Below are 14,543 nucleotides of genomic sequence, written 5' to 3' on the forward strand. Positions count from 1 at the left end.
TTACCTCCACTAAGTGTATTTCAGGTATGTTTCTGACTGTGGGTAACCTTGACCTGGGTGTGTTTGTCAGGGGTTGATTTGGTGATTTGAGGGACCTTACTGTTTTACTATCTGTGTTGATATTCAGAATCTGTGAGCAAGATTTTGGTTCATGGTTTCTGGTTTCCGTATGGAGTCTGAGTAATATTGACCCGTTGGAACAGGCTTTGTGAAGAGCAAAAGAGGCGGAACACATCGGCTGAAATGCGGTCTGTGGGAACCTATTCAGCTATCATCTGACAATGATTTAGCCTTTAATTGGTGAACACTGGCTACTGGTGAAACAATCCAGTCACAAGCAGCCCCAATTTCATCAACGAGCCTATTTCATCTACAACACTATTTTTCTGTATATAAAAAGTGGTCAGAGTCACCGTGAAGTCACCCATTGGTTTGTTGACTGTCGCTTTGAAGCCTTGAGTTCAGCATTTTGGCCATCGCCATTTTGTTTTTTGTAACCAGAACTGACAGAGAGGGTGGAACTACGTACAACCGAACTCTAAATAAGCCATTTTTTTTGACGACCAAAAAGTTACAATTAACTTTCATGAAGTGAAAACACTTGTCGCTTATTTTAAAGGTGCATTTTTTCCTTCATCTTCTCACCAGTGCTCAGTCTGCTTAGTGTTGTTAAACTGGACCTATAATACAGATGTTAGCAGATGTGTTAGGCTCCATGTATGTTTAATGATTTTTATTTCCCTGTCAAATCAATTCCAAAGGGGGGAGTTCCAACATGGAGATAATTCTTTGAAGGCGATGTAAAATGATGGATGCTCTCCTTTTATCAGGTTATTACGCAAAAGCTCTGGGTGAGCTCGCCAAAAGAGCATTCAGAGCAGTTATCAGCACACTCCTTTTTTTTCCTCCAAATGTCAACACATGACACGGGTTCACGGGTGACATCATGATCAGGATGCTGTCTTCTTAACTGCTGACCGAGGCAAAGTCGCTGTTCGACGGGATTCCCCAACGAAAGGGAGAGGCAATGATAACTTGGGGAGTGATTAATGCAAGCATGCTCCAGTTGATCAGACGGATTAGAGTATCATCATAGTGTCTGGTTCTTTCACGCTGTGTTGTGTTACAGGGCATACAGGAAATGTTCACTACCGACATCAAACTGCACTTTCCCCTTCTGTCTGACGCCATGTCCATACTACTCAAAATGATCTCTGTCCACACGGCGTTTCAGCATCGTTTTCGAAATAATCTCTGTCCAGACTAACACGCCTGAAAACAAATATCACATGACTCTTCACGTGCACTGGGCATGCGCCAATGTAAACAGGAAGTAGATTGGTTGCTTAGTTACAAAAAATACGACAGAGTAATAAAGTAGTCTTCAATAATGAAAGGTCGTGTTTGGTACTTAACATCTTCTCTAAAATCTTCCTCTATAAAGTCAAACAGATACAGTTCATGGAAAGTTTTATTTTTCAGACTTAACGCTAGTTACAGCGCTGCGGTCTCTCTCTCTCTCTCTCTCTCTCTCTCTCTCTCTCTCTCTCTCCATCACATTTACTTTAAAATCAACACTTACACACAAAGGTTTACTAGATTATGGGTCTATAAATGTGGTCAACACAAGTCTCTCACTCGTTCCCTCTTGGTTTCGTTGTTGTCTGTTCTCACTCGTAGCTCTGCTGGTGGCTGAAGTCTCTGTCCTACTGGAGAGCAATTACTGCTTTTGTCCCTTCACATTTTACCTGCGAACTTCACAATAGTTGTGCAGAACAAAATAAGCATTAATAAGGACAGGAAAGTCCTCCGTTTTGTGTCCATTCTCCTCAAAGCCGCTAACCGTGACTTCAGACGTTCGCTCTGTAGGTCTGATAACGCCGCTGGTTGTGCTGCTTGCTAATCGTTCCAATAACAGCTGTTTCCTCCGCAGACATGAGGACTTTAACTGAACAACAGCTGCTAGTAAAGACAACAAGGTCAGCAACGCCTGTAATCAGTTGTCCATGTTAAATTAACCTGGTAGTCGATCGATAATCAATGTTGTTGTTTTCTGATTTCCAGTCACGTGATATGGGTGTGACGAATCAGGGAAGGACACGTCATGACTGCTAATATCCAATCAAGTAGCGAACGCAGGTGTCTACGTCATCGTTTCTAATCTTATCCGTTTACGACCGTCCACACGAATACGCAACCCGGAGTTTTCAAACTTATCTGTCCTCGGCGTAGTGTGGACGCTCAGTGTAAACGTAGTAAAACATATGCGTTTTCAAATAGAAACAGAGTAGTGTGGATGTAGTCTGAGTGAAACTCTTGTTTCAGACCACAAGGCTGATGCACAGGTGTTGCTTTTTTTGAACACTTTTCTGAGGTGCTGAAGAAAAGAAGTGAGGAGGTGACGACCTGGTTGGCGTGCGGCATGTGTCTTATGTGTAAAGTCCCTTTTTCATTTTGCGCTGTTCATTAGGCAGAATACACAGTAACCCACCCACTTACACTCACTATAAACAGCACAGACCAACACATATGTCACACATCACAGACACAACCCCTGAGTCAGATCCGCCCACTGTCTCTCTCTCTCTTTCTCTCTCTCTCTCTCGATTAACACACTTACATTCCTATTGGTCGCAATCACTTGTCGCCATGACAACCTGCTCAACAAGCAAGTGACGGGCTGATGTATGTTTTCAAGCCACATTGCTGCATGTTAGCAGCTAATGCAACGATGGCTGTAGCAGTAGTCCCCCCGTGGGTAGCTGAGTGTGGACATGTTAAATCACAGTATCAGTGGTAGTGCTTTAACTGCCAAAGACCACGGTTGACCTTTGTGCACAGAGGTATAATGCAGTGTGCGTTTGTGTGTGTGTGTGTGTGTGTATTTGTGTGTGTGTGTGTGTGTGTGTGCCAGCTCCTGGAAGTCCAGCAGACTCCAGTATGGAATGTTGAGAACAGCTGTGGACATGAGTGAAAGAATTTACACAGAAACCTAACCTCACACACACACACACACACACACACACTCACCCAGACTTCAGTCCGTGCAAATATTTAAAGGGAGCAAACATTCATCGATCCATCTATTTGCAAGTCTATTTTTCTTGTCAAGGTCCTGGGGACGTGAAGCAAATAATGTCATATTGTAACACTCCTTCTGTCTTCTTCTTTCTCAAATTTGCTCCGCCGGCGTGACTGCAGCAAGTTCTATGAGGTTAACAATGCAAGTGTGATGATAATAATTCAGAATACAAGAAGAAAAGACAGACAAATGGTTTGCACATTTCTTAATAGCTTGCTATAGAAAAACTAGCCAGCAGAGGCTGCAACTGACAGCTTGTCTTCATTATCAATTAACCGATCTGATTCATGTGGGAACAGTAAAACCAAGTGTGTTTGATGCTTATACAATCGCCCGTATTCAAGACGATGGATGGACTCTGACGGCCATCAGAAAGAAGGTCAGAGATGACTTCCTCTTCTGATGTGCATATGATAGTAAAGAACTTGAAAACTTGTCGGACAAGAAAAGTACGAGTAGCGCTAATCAGACCAATGCACCAGTCGAATCTAAGAACGTGACAAAGTCTACGCTGCTCTTCAGTTGTCTTGTCAATCTCCGATAATAATGTAACGGACTGAGTGACATGTAATGTTAACCTGTTATGTTATAAGTGTTATTGTGTTTACAAGAAGTTCTAGATAAGTTTGGTTAGTGGATTTACGGAGGTCAGTGAAGATCTCATGCCCTGTGAAGCTGTAAAACCTGTCAATCATCCTAGCTACCTATGGGGGTGGGTGGCACACATGAGCGTACTTGGGATTGGCAGAGAGAGTTTGGGTAGATGTTGTTCTTTGTGCTGCTAGCCGGTGGAGAAGCAGACTATGAGCGGGAGCAGATTGTTAAGCAGGTTGTGCACGTTTAACGGTGTTGACTGTTGTTTTGGCGTAGGCTACGGCCCACAGTAGCCTGTGTACTGTCCTCTAATAAAAGACCACAAGTACAGTAACGTCTCGTAGCTTTCCTTACCATGGGTCGCTACAATAATTTGGCCATTTTGGAGGAGTTACTGTGAACATGCATGAGAAGAAGCATCCAGATCATGTTCTAGACACTGTTATTCTAACACAAATAATATTGGCCCGTTTTGTAGCAGAATTTCACCACATATTTACACATCTTCTCCCTCTTGCAGGCAAGTCCAGACATGCCATGCTGTCTTATAGCAGTTTGTCTTCACCTTCTGAACAGGACAGGAAGCAGGCAGGGTTTTGAAAGAAACTGCCAAAGGAAAAAAAAGAAGGAAAAAAAACCCCTCAGTTCCAAACAAATGAAAAGTCATGATCCTGACTTTTAGATCTTGTAATAAGACTCCACGGTTCTTTTTCCACCATTTCCTACAGCAGCTCACACGAAAACGTGATTGTGTCGCCCTTTAATCGACACATCTTGAGGCGATTAGCATACGACACTTGGGGGGTTACGAAAGTACGTAAACTACCCGGTCTCTCTCGCGTGCATGCACATACTGTTCCCACAGCTAATTGAAAGCAGCCGCTTGCAGCGTGTTGAAATGCACACGGTGTGTGTGTGTGTGTGTGTGTGTGTCCGTGTGTCCGTCCACCTGTTGTCCCGCGGAATGACGGGAAGCTAATGTTGCAGCACATGGCTCTGGGCTGGAACGTACGTTGAATGAGCAGGAGACCAGGCAACAAGAAAGATATGAGTGAATAGATGGTGAAGTTGTTGACAGTAGCTTATCCACATGCACCGTAACCATCAATCTGCCACATCCTGTGTGGCTATCTGGACAAAACATGACGTGGTAATTGTATGTGATAACAGTAGAAGCTCATTACTTCCAACAATGGACTCTTAATTTCACCAGACATTTGTCATGGCTGGTCGTTTTTCTGTATTTCATTTTTCCCCACCATATTTTTGCTTCTCTGTCCATTGTTCGCTGCGCTGTTTCGAGTCCAGCAACGATCCATTCGCCACGAGAAATCATGGAGAGGTCATGCATTTCACAGTGGCTCCAGTAGAAACTCAAGACCCTTTTCATCATGTCCTCACTCAGCAGTTCTTAATGCCTGGGGAAGTACCCCTCCTCCCCAGCCCTAATTCTTCGCCCACCCAGTGGTATTCTCCACCTAGAAGTGCTCAGGAAGGAGCATTGTTCAGTCAGATGACTCTCCCTGTAAATGCTTCGAAAGGAATATAAAAGGGGATTGTGTTCTGTTCAACCTTGTTTTGTAGCATCCCTGGTCATGAAGTCATTCAAATCTAAAGGAAATATCCCCTTGGAAGAATGAATGTGCTTGGAGACGTCCGTGCCCATATAATCATTAGATCATGATATATTGTGTACACGGTCAACATTTTGGAGCTAGAGTAAAAGCCCTTAAGAGTCTAGAATGTTCACGCTGGGGAGCACTTGGCTCATTGGGATTTTGGATATTATTTTATGCCTGCAGGTGGACGATTTGTCCAGATGACATTGCCAGAAGAAAAGTCAGTGTGTCAACAATAGGAATCATCCTCTGGGGATCATGCATATCAAAGTTGAATCTTATGGTAGTCTTGGGATTATTGGACCAGATTTAGAATGTTAACCTGATTTTGGACCAGAGACTGTATATCCAATGACGTCCTCTAATTATAAACAGTCTATGGATCTGACAGTACACATCCAGAAAGACGGACATCCAAATAGGCAGGAAAAAACATAAATGGTCCCTACTGTGTGTGGAGCTGACAGTTTAGCTGTCACACGGTAGGAATGAGGCATCGTCATTCCAGCAGCAGAGGAAGTGGAAACGTGGAGTGCATCGGGTTCAGCGCTATCACAAGGACCACCCTGTCCCTGCTACACAACACCATTGTCCTGCTCGGAGGTGGAGGAGGATGAAGGCCAAAAAGAGCAAATACACACTGATAGTGGAAGTGTTATTATAAGAAACCTGAACCTTTGAGTTTCCACATGTTCTGTATCACTTCAACGAGGCTATTTGAGGCAAACGTAGACTCGTGGCCTATGCAAAGTGACAATACATTTCAGTTCTCTTTGAGAGGCCTGTCTTGAGAGGGAAACGTCTGCTTGCTGTAATCCAGCAGCTGTCTTTGAAGAAACCCTCACCAGTAATCCAGGGATCACTGCGTCTTCCTCCTGGGATCTCTGTGGGATCAGAGCGAGCCAGCAGTTACCGGATATAAGGAACTGATGCGGATGTATCAGGAAGTGTTGTTTTATGTTTTCTTAGAGACACACACACACAGAATCAACCAGAAAAAGATATTTAATTATATCTTTTTTATTGCTTTAGCTTTCATTCTCATCCATAATAAGAGCATTCTCTGCAACTTAATTGCTGAGATGTAGGAACATGGCGACCTCGTAGAGAACAATCACACAGAGTTTAAACAAATCCGCAGATTAACCAAAATTATTTGGAGAAAAAAAATGTAGACGAACAGTAAAAATATGACCTAAACTGTGTTCTGTAAACATCAATCACAGTTTCATCTTTCAATTTCACCTCAAGATAAAGCAATTTAGATAATGTGGCTATTGTGGCTATGTCACAAGCTTTCATACTGCGAGTATCATGCAAACCTCACTGATCCTGTAACTGGACCTTTTAGTAACAGATCAGCACTCTAAACAGGTTTTTAAGGAACTCAAACAACATGGGTTAAGACAAATTACTGCATGGGTGAAGTGGGTAATGGAGGCCCTTGTCCTTAAGATTTATTATTATCCTTTTAAAAAAAAGTTTTTTAGTTTTTATAGTATTGGACTAAATGTGATTATGAAATTCTTTGAATGTTTTGTAAATTTGCCGATTATATCACATACTGTCGTAGTGACGAGGCAACTGGTGTAGGTGTATATTTTACAGTATGGTTTGGTAACTGTGGCTCTGAACTTCATCCGATGATGTATAGGCCTTTCTTCCACGGTTTGTTGTTGTTGGCTTTTTATTCAAATAAAGGTGTGCGTTTTCACCGAAGATATTGCCTTTATACTGCGCTGTACATGGCACGTAAAGAATCCAACATGATTAATAGCAGCCAGGCTGTCCTTATCTCAGTAACGTGTGCAGGAGGCTGGGAGTAATGAGAGCATGGGAACAAACAACAGCTGATAAAGAGTGGGCGGAGGAGCATGCAGAGCGCGCACATGTGCATTTGCGACCGTGCTCGTCAGCGTCGAAGGCGAGCATTTCATTCTTCAAGGAATCGTCCGGCCCCCGCAAGACAGGAATGTGCCGCGCTGCACATAGCATCGACTCGCTCTCTCTCTCTCTCACACACATGAACATCTTTACTGTCACACGGCGCATTAACAACCCACAAAGCGATTTACAGGTCACACTTGCGTGCAAAGTTCATAACCAGTGTTGTTAATAAATCACCTCTCAACAAACTAGAACAAGTGTGTGTTTGTGTGTGTTTTTACTGAACAACAGGAGGGAATGACCAAAGGAAATTGTGATACAAGCAAATCATGTTTTACTGCAAAACTTGTAATAGAAATAGCATTATCTTAAATAATCATATAAGGCCTTTCCTCTTTTCGGCTCTTCCCGTGTTTCCTCTTCTCCTTCATCTCAACACAATCTCGGTTTTCATGGCATGGACGCAGGAAAGATGGACGTCAGCGGCAACAGCACGAGGCGTTGTTGGAAAGGCCGCGGGGAGGGCAGGGCGTTTTTTTTGGATGGACAATTCAGAGTAATTAGTGCCAAAACACTACATCACTCGTGACAAATGGGGAGCGAGAGGAGCTGGAGTTTGGATGCAAAGGGAAGGGCTATTATCATTAAGTGTAATGGAATGAAATTGCGGCAAAATTTGCACGGCTTGTTTAAACATTTTTTTTCGCTCACTTCAGGGAAAGAGGCGAGTGGAGGTTGAAGGTGAGGGTGAGGAGTGAGAGAGAAGAGGTCTGTGGAAAGGAAAGGAAAGGAGGACCTCATTTATCGAAACCGAGACAGAATCTTTCTGTGTCTGATTTGACAAACTGTTGTCACAATTATGAATTCAAATTTGTTTCCCCGATTGCGATATGGTATTCCAGCCAGTCGCTGGATGTCAAATACCAATGTTTTGTCACGGCCCTTGGCGCCTGGTAGAGAGGCAAAGTCCGTGAGAGGCAAAGTATGTGACAAAACATCATATGTGTAATTCAAGGCACAATTCAAAAATGGACAAAAAAAATGATTTGTCCACTTACCCCGAAACTCGGTTTTAAGCGGGAACCGGTTCCAAATTAGTAAAATATCGGTAAGGTCTGGATTTAACGGTTCTGCTATTGGTACTTTATAAGTTAGGGAGTGAGATCTCCTCGGAAAATAGCAGCTAATAAGAATAAGCTGATAAGAGAAATCTAATCATCATTAGCTAATTGTTTAGCTGGAAAAGAGATTTTGGAACTTGTATTGCTGCTCAAGAAAGACTATTTGTATACATACAAGAGTAATTAAGCAATGTCAATTCTTTTCTTAATTAATTGAAAAGAACTGAAAAGAATCTCACGATATAATCAAAAGGAACCGATCAGTATCGATAAGAGTACTAGTATCGCTAAAATCCTAACGATACCCATCCTCACTCACTCTTCACTACTGTACCAGTGACATGTGGTGAGGTTTGTGGCTGGTGAGGAGGTTCGTGGCTGGTGAGGCACTGACTCTTTCAGAGTCAGATTACAAATATATGAACCCAATATAGAGTAGTTTAAATCACCATTCAATTGGCAGCTTGCACATTGACTACTGGTTGTTTTTCATATTTCATATCAGCATTCTTTACACACACATAGGTAAAGTACATATTTGATTCCACCGGGAGCGTGTGCGCGCGATCTGGCTGCACATAGTGTTTTATTTTGAAAAATTACCGGATGCTCTATCCCTTTTTGGTGTCTGACTTCCAGTCTGGGTCGATCTGCTCTGTGCAGCTTGACGCGATAAACCCGACCCGTGGGCTCTCGCACGCCCCCTTCATTGAGACAGAGGTACTGTTTGCCTCCCCTCTGTGCTTTTTCACTGCGGTTTCTGTCAGATCAGCAGGACTAAATATGTTCTACACATACGTAAAATACATTACCTGGTCTATGAAAAGAAAGGACATATAATAAAAGTGTCTACAAATATTACAGTGGTGAACAACAATGAGAAAGCAAAAGACACGCGCTCAACCCAGTTTGTGAGGGATTGTGCTATCTCAGATGAGGCTCAGCTCGTCGCTGCCTCGCGTGTCTCCTCTCTGTTTGAACAGGACATGCGCAAATTCAGAGATTTTGATTATAAAAATGCTTGAAATGATTGGAATCATACAGAAATTACATTTATAGTACAGATCAGTAGAAACATATTAATATTTATTTCATCATTATTTGTTTTTTACTTTTCATGATAACAGGTGAGGCTCTGCCTCTCCTGACCGCACGTCCCTGTACTGTACATATTTTTGGCTGAAAAAAAGGTCCTATGGTGGTCAACCAAAACGGACGGGACTTCGCTTCTCAACACCAAGAGAGTGAGAATACAATGTTTCCCAGCAGACAGTTATGTTTGACAATAAAGTCAAACTGAAATATTAGGCAATTCCTCGTCTGGGCTCCATGTGAGATTCTCATAATGATTACACTCGTGACTGTGGTTGTTAGTTTTATTTTGTAAACTCCAGTCCAGGATTATTAAGCTTGCTGGAATGTGTCGACACAGTCTCTCCGACCAGATGTTGAGTTTGATCTTCAGGACACAACCGAGAAGACATTAATGAACTCCGACACTGCCGGGGAAATGATGGCGGGATTACTGTAAAATCACTTTTTTTTGTTGTTGTGCAAGTCTGATAAATGAGAGTCAGTGTTGGTGCCTGGACTCCTCCTGTCTCTCTGGAGCCCTTTCCTGTAACCCTCCCTGACTTGGTTTGGTCGCTGTGTGCTTTTTTGACTCTCTTCGTACCTCCTCCTTCTCCCCAACTGTAGCGGTTATCTGACTGTGGGTCTGTGGTGTACCTCAGACATCAGATGTCACGGCTCAGCTTTGCTTTCAGAGGTTTGGCCTCTCACCTCTGCTCCTGATGGGAGGGAAATGCATGACTGGCCACAGTGCTTCAGGCTTCACATTGAAAATAAACATGCTTGCACATGTGAAAAATAAAAATACAAATTAAATAATAGATATCACTATGAAAATTTCCCCAGTTGATTACTTGCATTAAGACAATTATTTTTTGTATTACAAGTTTTCTGAAATATGCAAATTAGCCATTCTCTTTTTAAATATGTACTTATTTCTATACATTTGTTTTCTGAAATGTTATCTCTAATTATGCAATTGAAGCTTTATGTAATGCTAACTTTTGGCTAATTTTGGAGAAATCTACAGACGCAAATAGACAATGTAGTAAAATAAACAACTAATTGTGTATTCTTGATTTTTTTGAAGACATAGAAAATAGCCCAAAATCGCAAAATTGCCCAGTGCATGAAAAAATCTAATGTTTTGGCCACGTGTGACCAGCATCGTCCTGGCTCTAGTTATCCCTTTAAAAAAACCTGATGTGTCCTGCAGCTGTAAGCAGTGGGCACTGCTGTGTGTGTACGTTACCACCAGAGTAAAAGTCCCGCTGTGGTCACGCTGTGTGTGTGAATGTGTTAAGTGCATGACTGTCGTATAACTGGTAAATATACTTTAAGCCGGGGGTGGCAAATCTTTTTGGATTGTGGGTCGTGTACGGAAAAATATAAGGAGTCACAGGCCAAACAATAGCAAAAGCATAGTTTTCATATAGCCATGTTCTAGTTTATTTTAAAGACAAATCACAGAGGACCTGGCAGCATTTGGCCCACGGGTCCTAGTTTGGCTACCCCCCCCCCAGCATTCGGCTCACTTAGGAACCAATGGATCATAAACAGGAGGCAATGCTAATCAATACACATAGCAGATATTTTGACTGGACAGAGCAGTAAAAGCACAGGTGTTACTATTCACATTACTATTCTGTTTTTTGCCCTCATTCCGGAAAAGACAGATAGTATTCCTACTAATCTGTTTACATGGCAAAAGAAAATGAATATTCCACTAATATACCTGTTTACATGCAGCCGTGGATATTCTGATTAACGTAAAACGACCCTGTGTCCCGCTATAATTAACTTCATTTCCTTTTCCCCCTACTCTTACCAGCATCATCTGGTCCATTTGAGGAGCTTGCAGCATCCTCATAACCAGGGCCACTAGATCCCAAGTAAACGCCATTCTCGTTCTCGGCTGTGTTTGACAGGGGATTGATTCACATGTCACTTATCACGTCAAAATATGGAAACGTGAGATGGCAGGAATTTAGCTTCTTTGTGTCAAAATATGTTTTTTCAAAGTTTTCCACCGGTGGCGGACTTGTTCGACCTAGCGAATGCAGCCTCCCCCTTTCATTCCTCCAACAACCTTCTTGAAAAGGTCGGCGTTGCGATAATTGCGCATATCAAAAAACTTGTTGCTATCCAAGTCCTTCACACTCTTTAATAAAAGGTGTGTTTCTCTTTCCAACCAGAAATGTGAGCTTTTCTTTTGGGCATGCATCTTTACTCCATCCTTGCAAACTATTAGCAAGTTGGTTTGTGTTCAACGCACATAGCTGGTCTTAAACTGGAAAGACCACAAAGTGCGTGTCACAAAGTGCTAAAAGAACCCCCCCATTGAGACACATATTCAGAATGCGCCGTAAACGTTTAATTTAATTTTTATTTATTACACTATATTTATCCCGTTGAGGGGGAAATTCTTCTCTGCATTTGACCCATCCCTGTACCAGGGAGCAGTGGGCTGCCCATGACAGGCGCCCGGGGAGCAGCTAGGGGGACAGTGTCTTGCTCAAGGACACTTCGAGGACACTTCGACTCAGCTAACGTCCCAGGATCGAACTGCCGACCCTCCGGTTCCCAGACAACCCTCTAAGCCTAGTGAGCTAGTCGCACCCTCAAATACATTAATAAATCTTAATACATGTCCAAAGAATGCTCCTAAAACCAGGATACCATTTTAGGAAAATGCTCGGAATAAGGCCTAATTCAGAATATCCAAACGGAATATGATGTTTACATAAGCCGTATCAAATTCGGATTTGGATATAACAACGCCAGGAACAGCAAAACAAATCTTAATTTTATTATTTACACCTATGCTTTACACCAGTGTAACGCGATAAGGAAAAGTGTCGAATTTTGTGGCAGAAGTTTTTTTTTAAAGGTGCAACATGTCAGATCCGGCCACCTGCTTCAAACAAATAGGGGGCAGCATTTCACCTCTACTAATTTACAGTCATTCGTTAAGTCAAAAATAAGTCATTTACATCAAACAATCATTTAGAAATAATTACTTTACACATCCATCGTCAGACTTCAAGATTTAAGCTAAAAAATTAAGACTTGGAGATTGAAGCAAAAAAATAAGTATTAACCTGTTGACCATACCAGGAAGAACCATCATCGGCTCTTCCTGGATGGGTCGCGTTTGGAGGGCGAGATTTTTTGACACTTTTTTTTTGGAATGCTGTACAATCGCTGCATTCAGTACAGAGCCTCAGACGAACAGCGTCGGGAGTCAGGGTTATGGAAGTGCAACCGCACCACTTGTAAAACGCTTCCTCTCATTTCTCAAGCTGGCAGGACGGGAGTGCTCTGTGCTGAAGCTGGCAAAACCATCACTCACACACACACACACACACACACACACACACACACACACAGACAGAAAAGACATCTGCTCAAACACTCTCCACACGGCGCTAAGTGAAAACCAAGAGATGGTTTGATCTCAAAGAAATACGGGATGAGAGAAAATCCAGATACTTAAAGTGCAAATCTGAAGGGAAGGAAAGACGGATTAAGGAGAATAAGGAGGCCAAAATAGGAAGTTGCTGGTATGGAATAATCACCAGAGAGACATCACAATAGAAGCTTTTTATGGTGACGCACTGCACTGACGTGGCCGCATGTTGCACAATCCGTAAAGTCCAAGGGTGGAAGCAGGGGCTCATCAGTCAGCAGAACATGATCTGCGCGCGGTGCCGCCCTGTGATTTCCCTCTGTCCCGCTGTCGCTGTTAATCTACTTCCTAACCAGGTCTGCAGCCAGAACAAAAAGCCCCTGAGAGGGGGGGGGGGGGGGGGGCAGGATACGAGTTATCACGCTGCCTTCGAATTTGGTGGGATTCAATTGTCATAATTCGGCTTTCATTTATTTTAATTTACGAGGGTTTTCGGTTTGCCTTTAATTTTTTTCCCGCCATTTTTTAAATTTTTTTCCAGAGAATTTTTTGCGCCACATTTCAGAGGAGTTACGCCGCAGCGGATGGCTCGTGCAGCAGTCGGTTAACAGGCTTTTCTTACAAGCACGCAGACGTAAACACTGGCAGATACTCTAGAGGAAGGTCTGTTTAGTTTCTCCAAAACAAGAGTGACACGCACATGTCTTTGATGCATTGTAAACATACTTATAATCTGCTTGTATAATCACAGTTATAAGCACTCATAATTACCCCATAAAGCTTAATCATAACACACTATAAAACATTGTATAATGAGCTTTCAGGTCAAGTGTCATAATACTTCCTGGTTTCTGGTCACTCACTGGATGATAGTGTATTATAATTCCCATAATGTTGTATAAAATTCCCATAATGTAATAAATTATTTACAACAATCCTTTTTTACAAAGCATTATAATCACTGGAGTACTCAATTTTTTGGTTATGACCTGTTAATCCAAAAACTGTTTCGATGTTTTGTGTTGTTTTTGCATCGATTAAATCACTTTTTTATACTTGAGCAAACAATGACGATACTATAACCAGCTTGTAAACCTCAGGAAATTCATTACTTTCTCGCTCAAAGCACACAATGACCATTTGGAATAATCACATTGTAATTCATTACAGCAGTGATTCAAATGCATTTTAAAAAGATTATAATGTATTACAACTATGACAATTATAATACATAATGTATAATATTATAATATATATTTTTTAAAGATTACAAGTGGTGGGCTTCATAGTTCAAAGAGGTGTCCATGAAACACATTATTTTGGGGTCCATCAATGTCTTTTTGGTGGTTTGCCCTGTTTTCTTTTTCTCTTATTTTATGGTGTTTTCATCTAAATTATTATCAAATCACAATCTCTTGTGGCTCGTCGCTGTATACATTTTCATCACAAACACATTGAGCTTGCTGGAATTAGCGTGTGCCTTGCCTCGGACCTGTCTTTATTATTTATTTATTATAAGTTAAAAGTATATAAGTTATTTACATGACTATTTACATGACTTTAAAGATAAAGCTGGTGTTACTTCATATTTGAGTTGTGGTCAACAAATCCCATGGAACAACCCCATTGCCAGACAAGAATGTTTCTGCATACCCCCAAATTATTGTACATCCAGTGAGTATCTTTTTTAAAATTCTTTCTTTACACAACATCTGCACAAGTCAACGACGTCACTGCCGTCATCTTCTGGAATACAAACA

Source organism: Cebidichthys violaceus, unplaced genomic scaffold (assembly GCF_023349555.1).
Source record: "Cebidichthys violaceus isolate CVI_PGR_0920_01 unplaced genomic scaffold, fCebVio1.0.p SCAF_7, whole genome shotgun sequence".
Classification (NCBI taxonomy): domain Eukaryota; kingdom Metazoa; phylum Chordata; class Actinopteri; order Perciformes; family Stichaeidae; genus Cebidichthys; species Cebidichthys violaceus.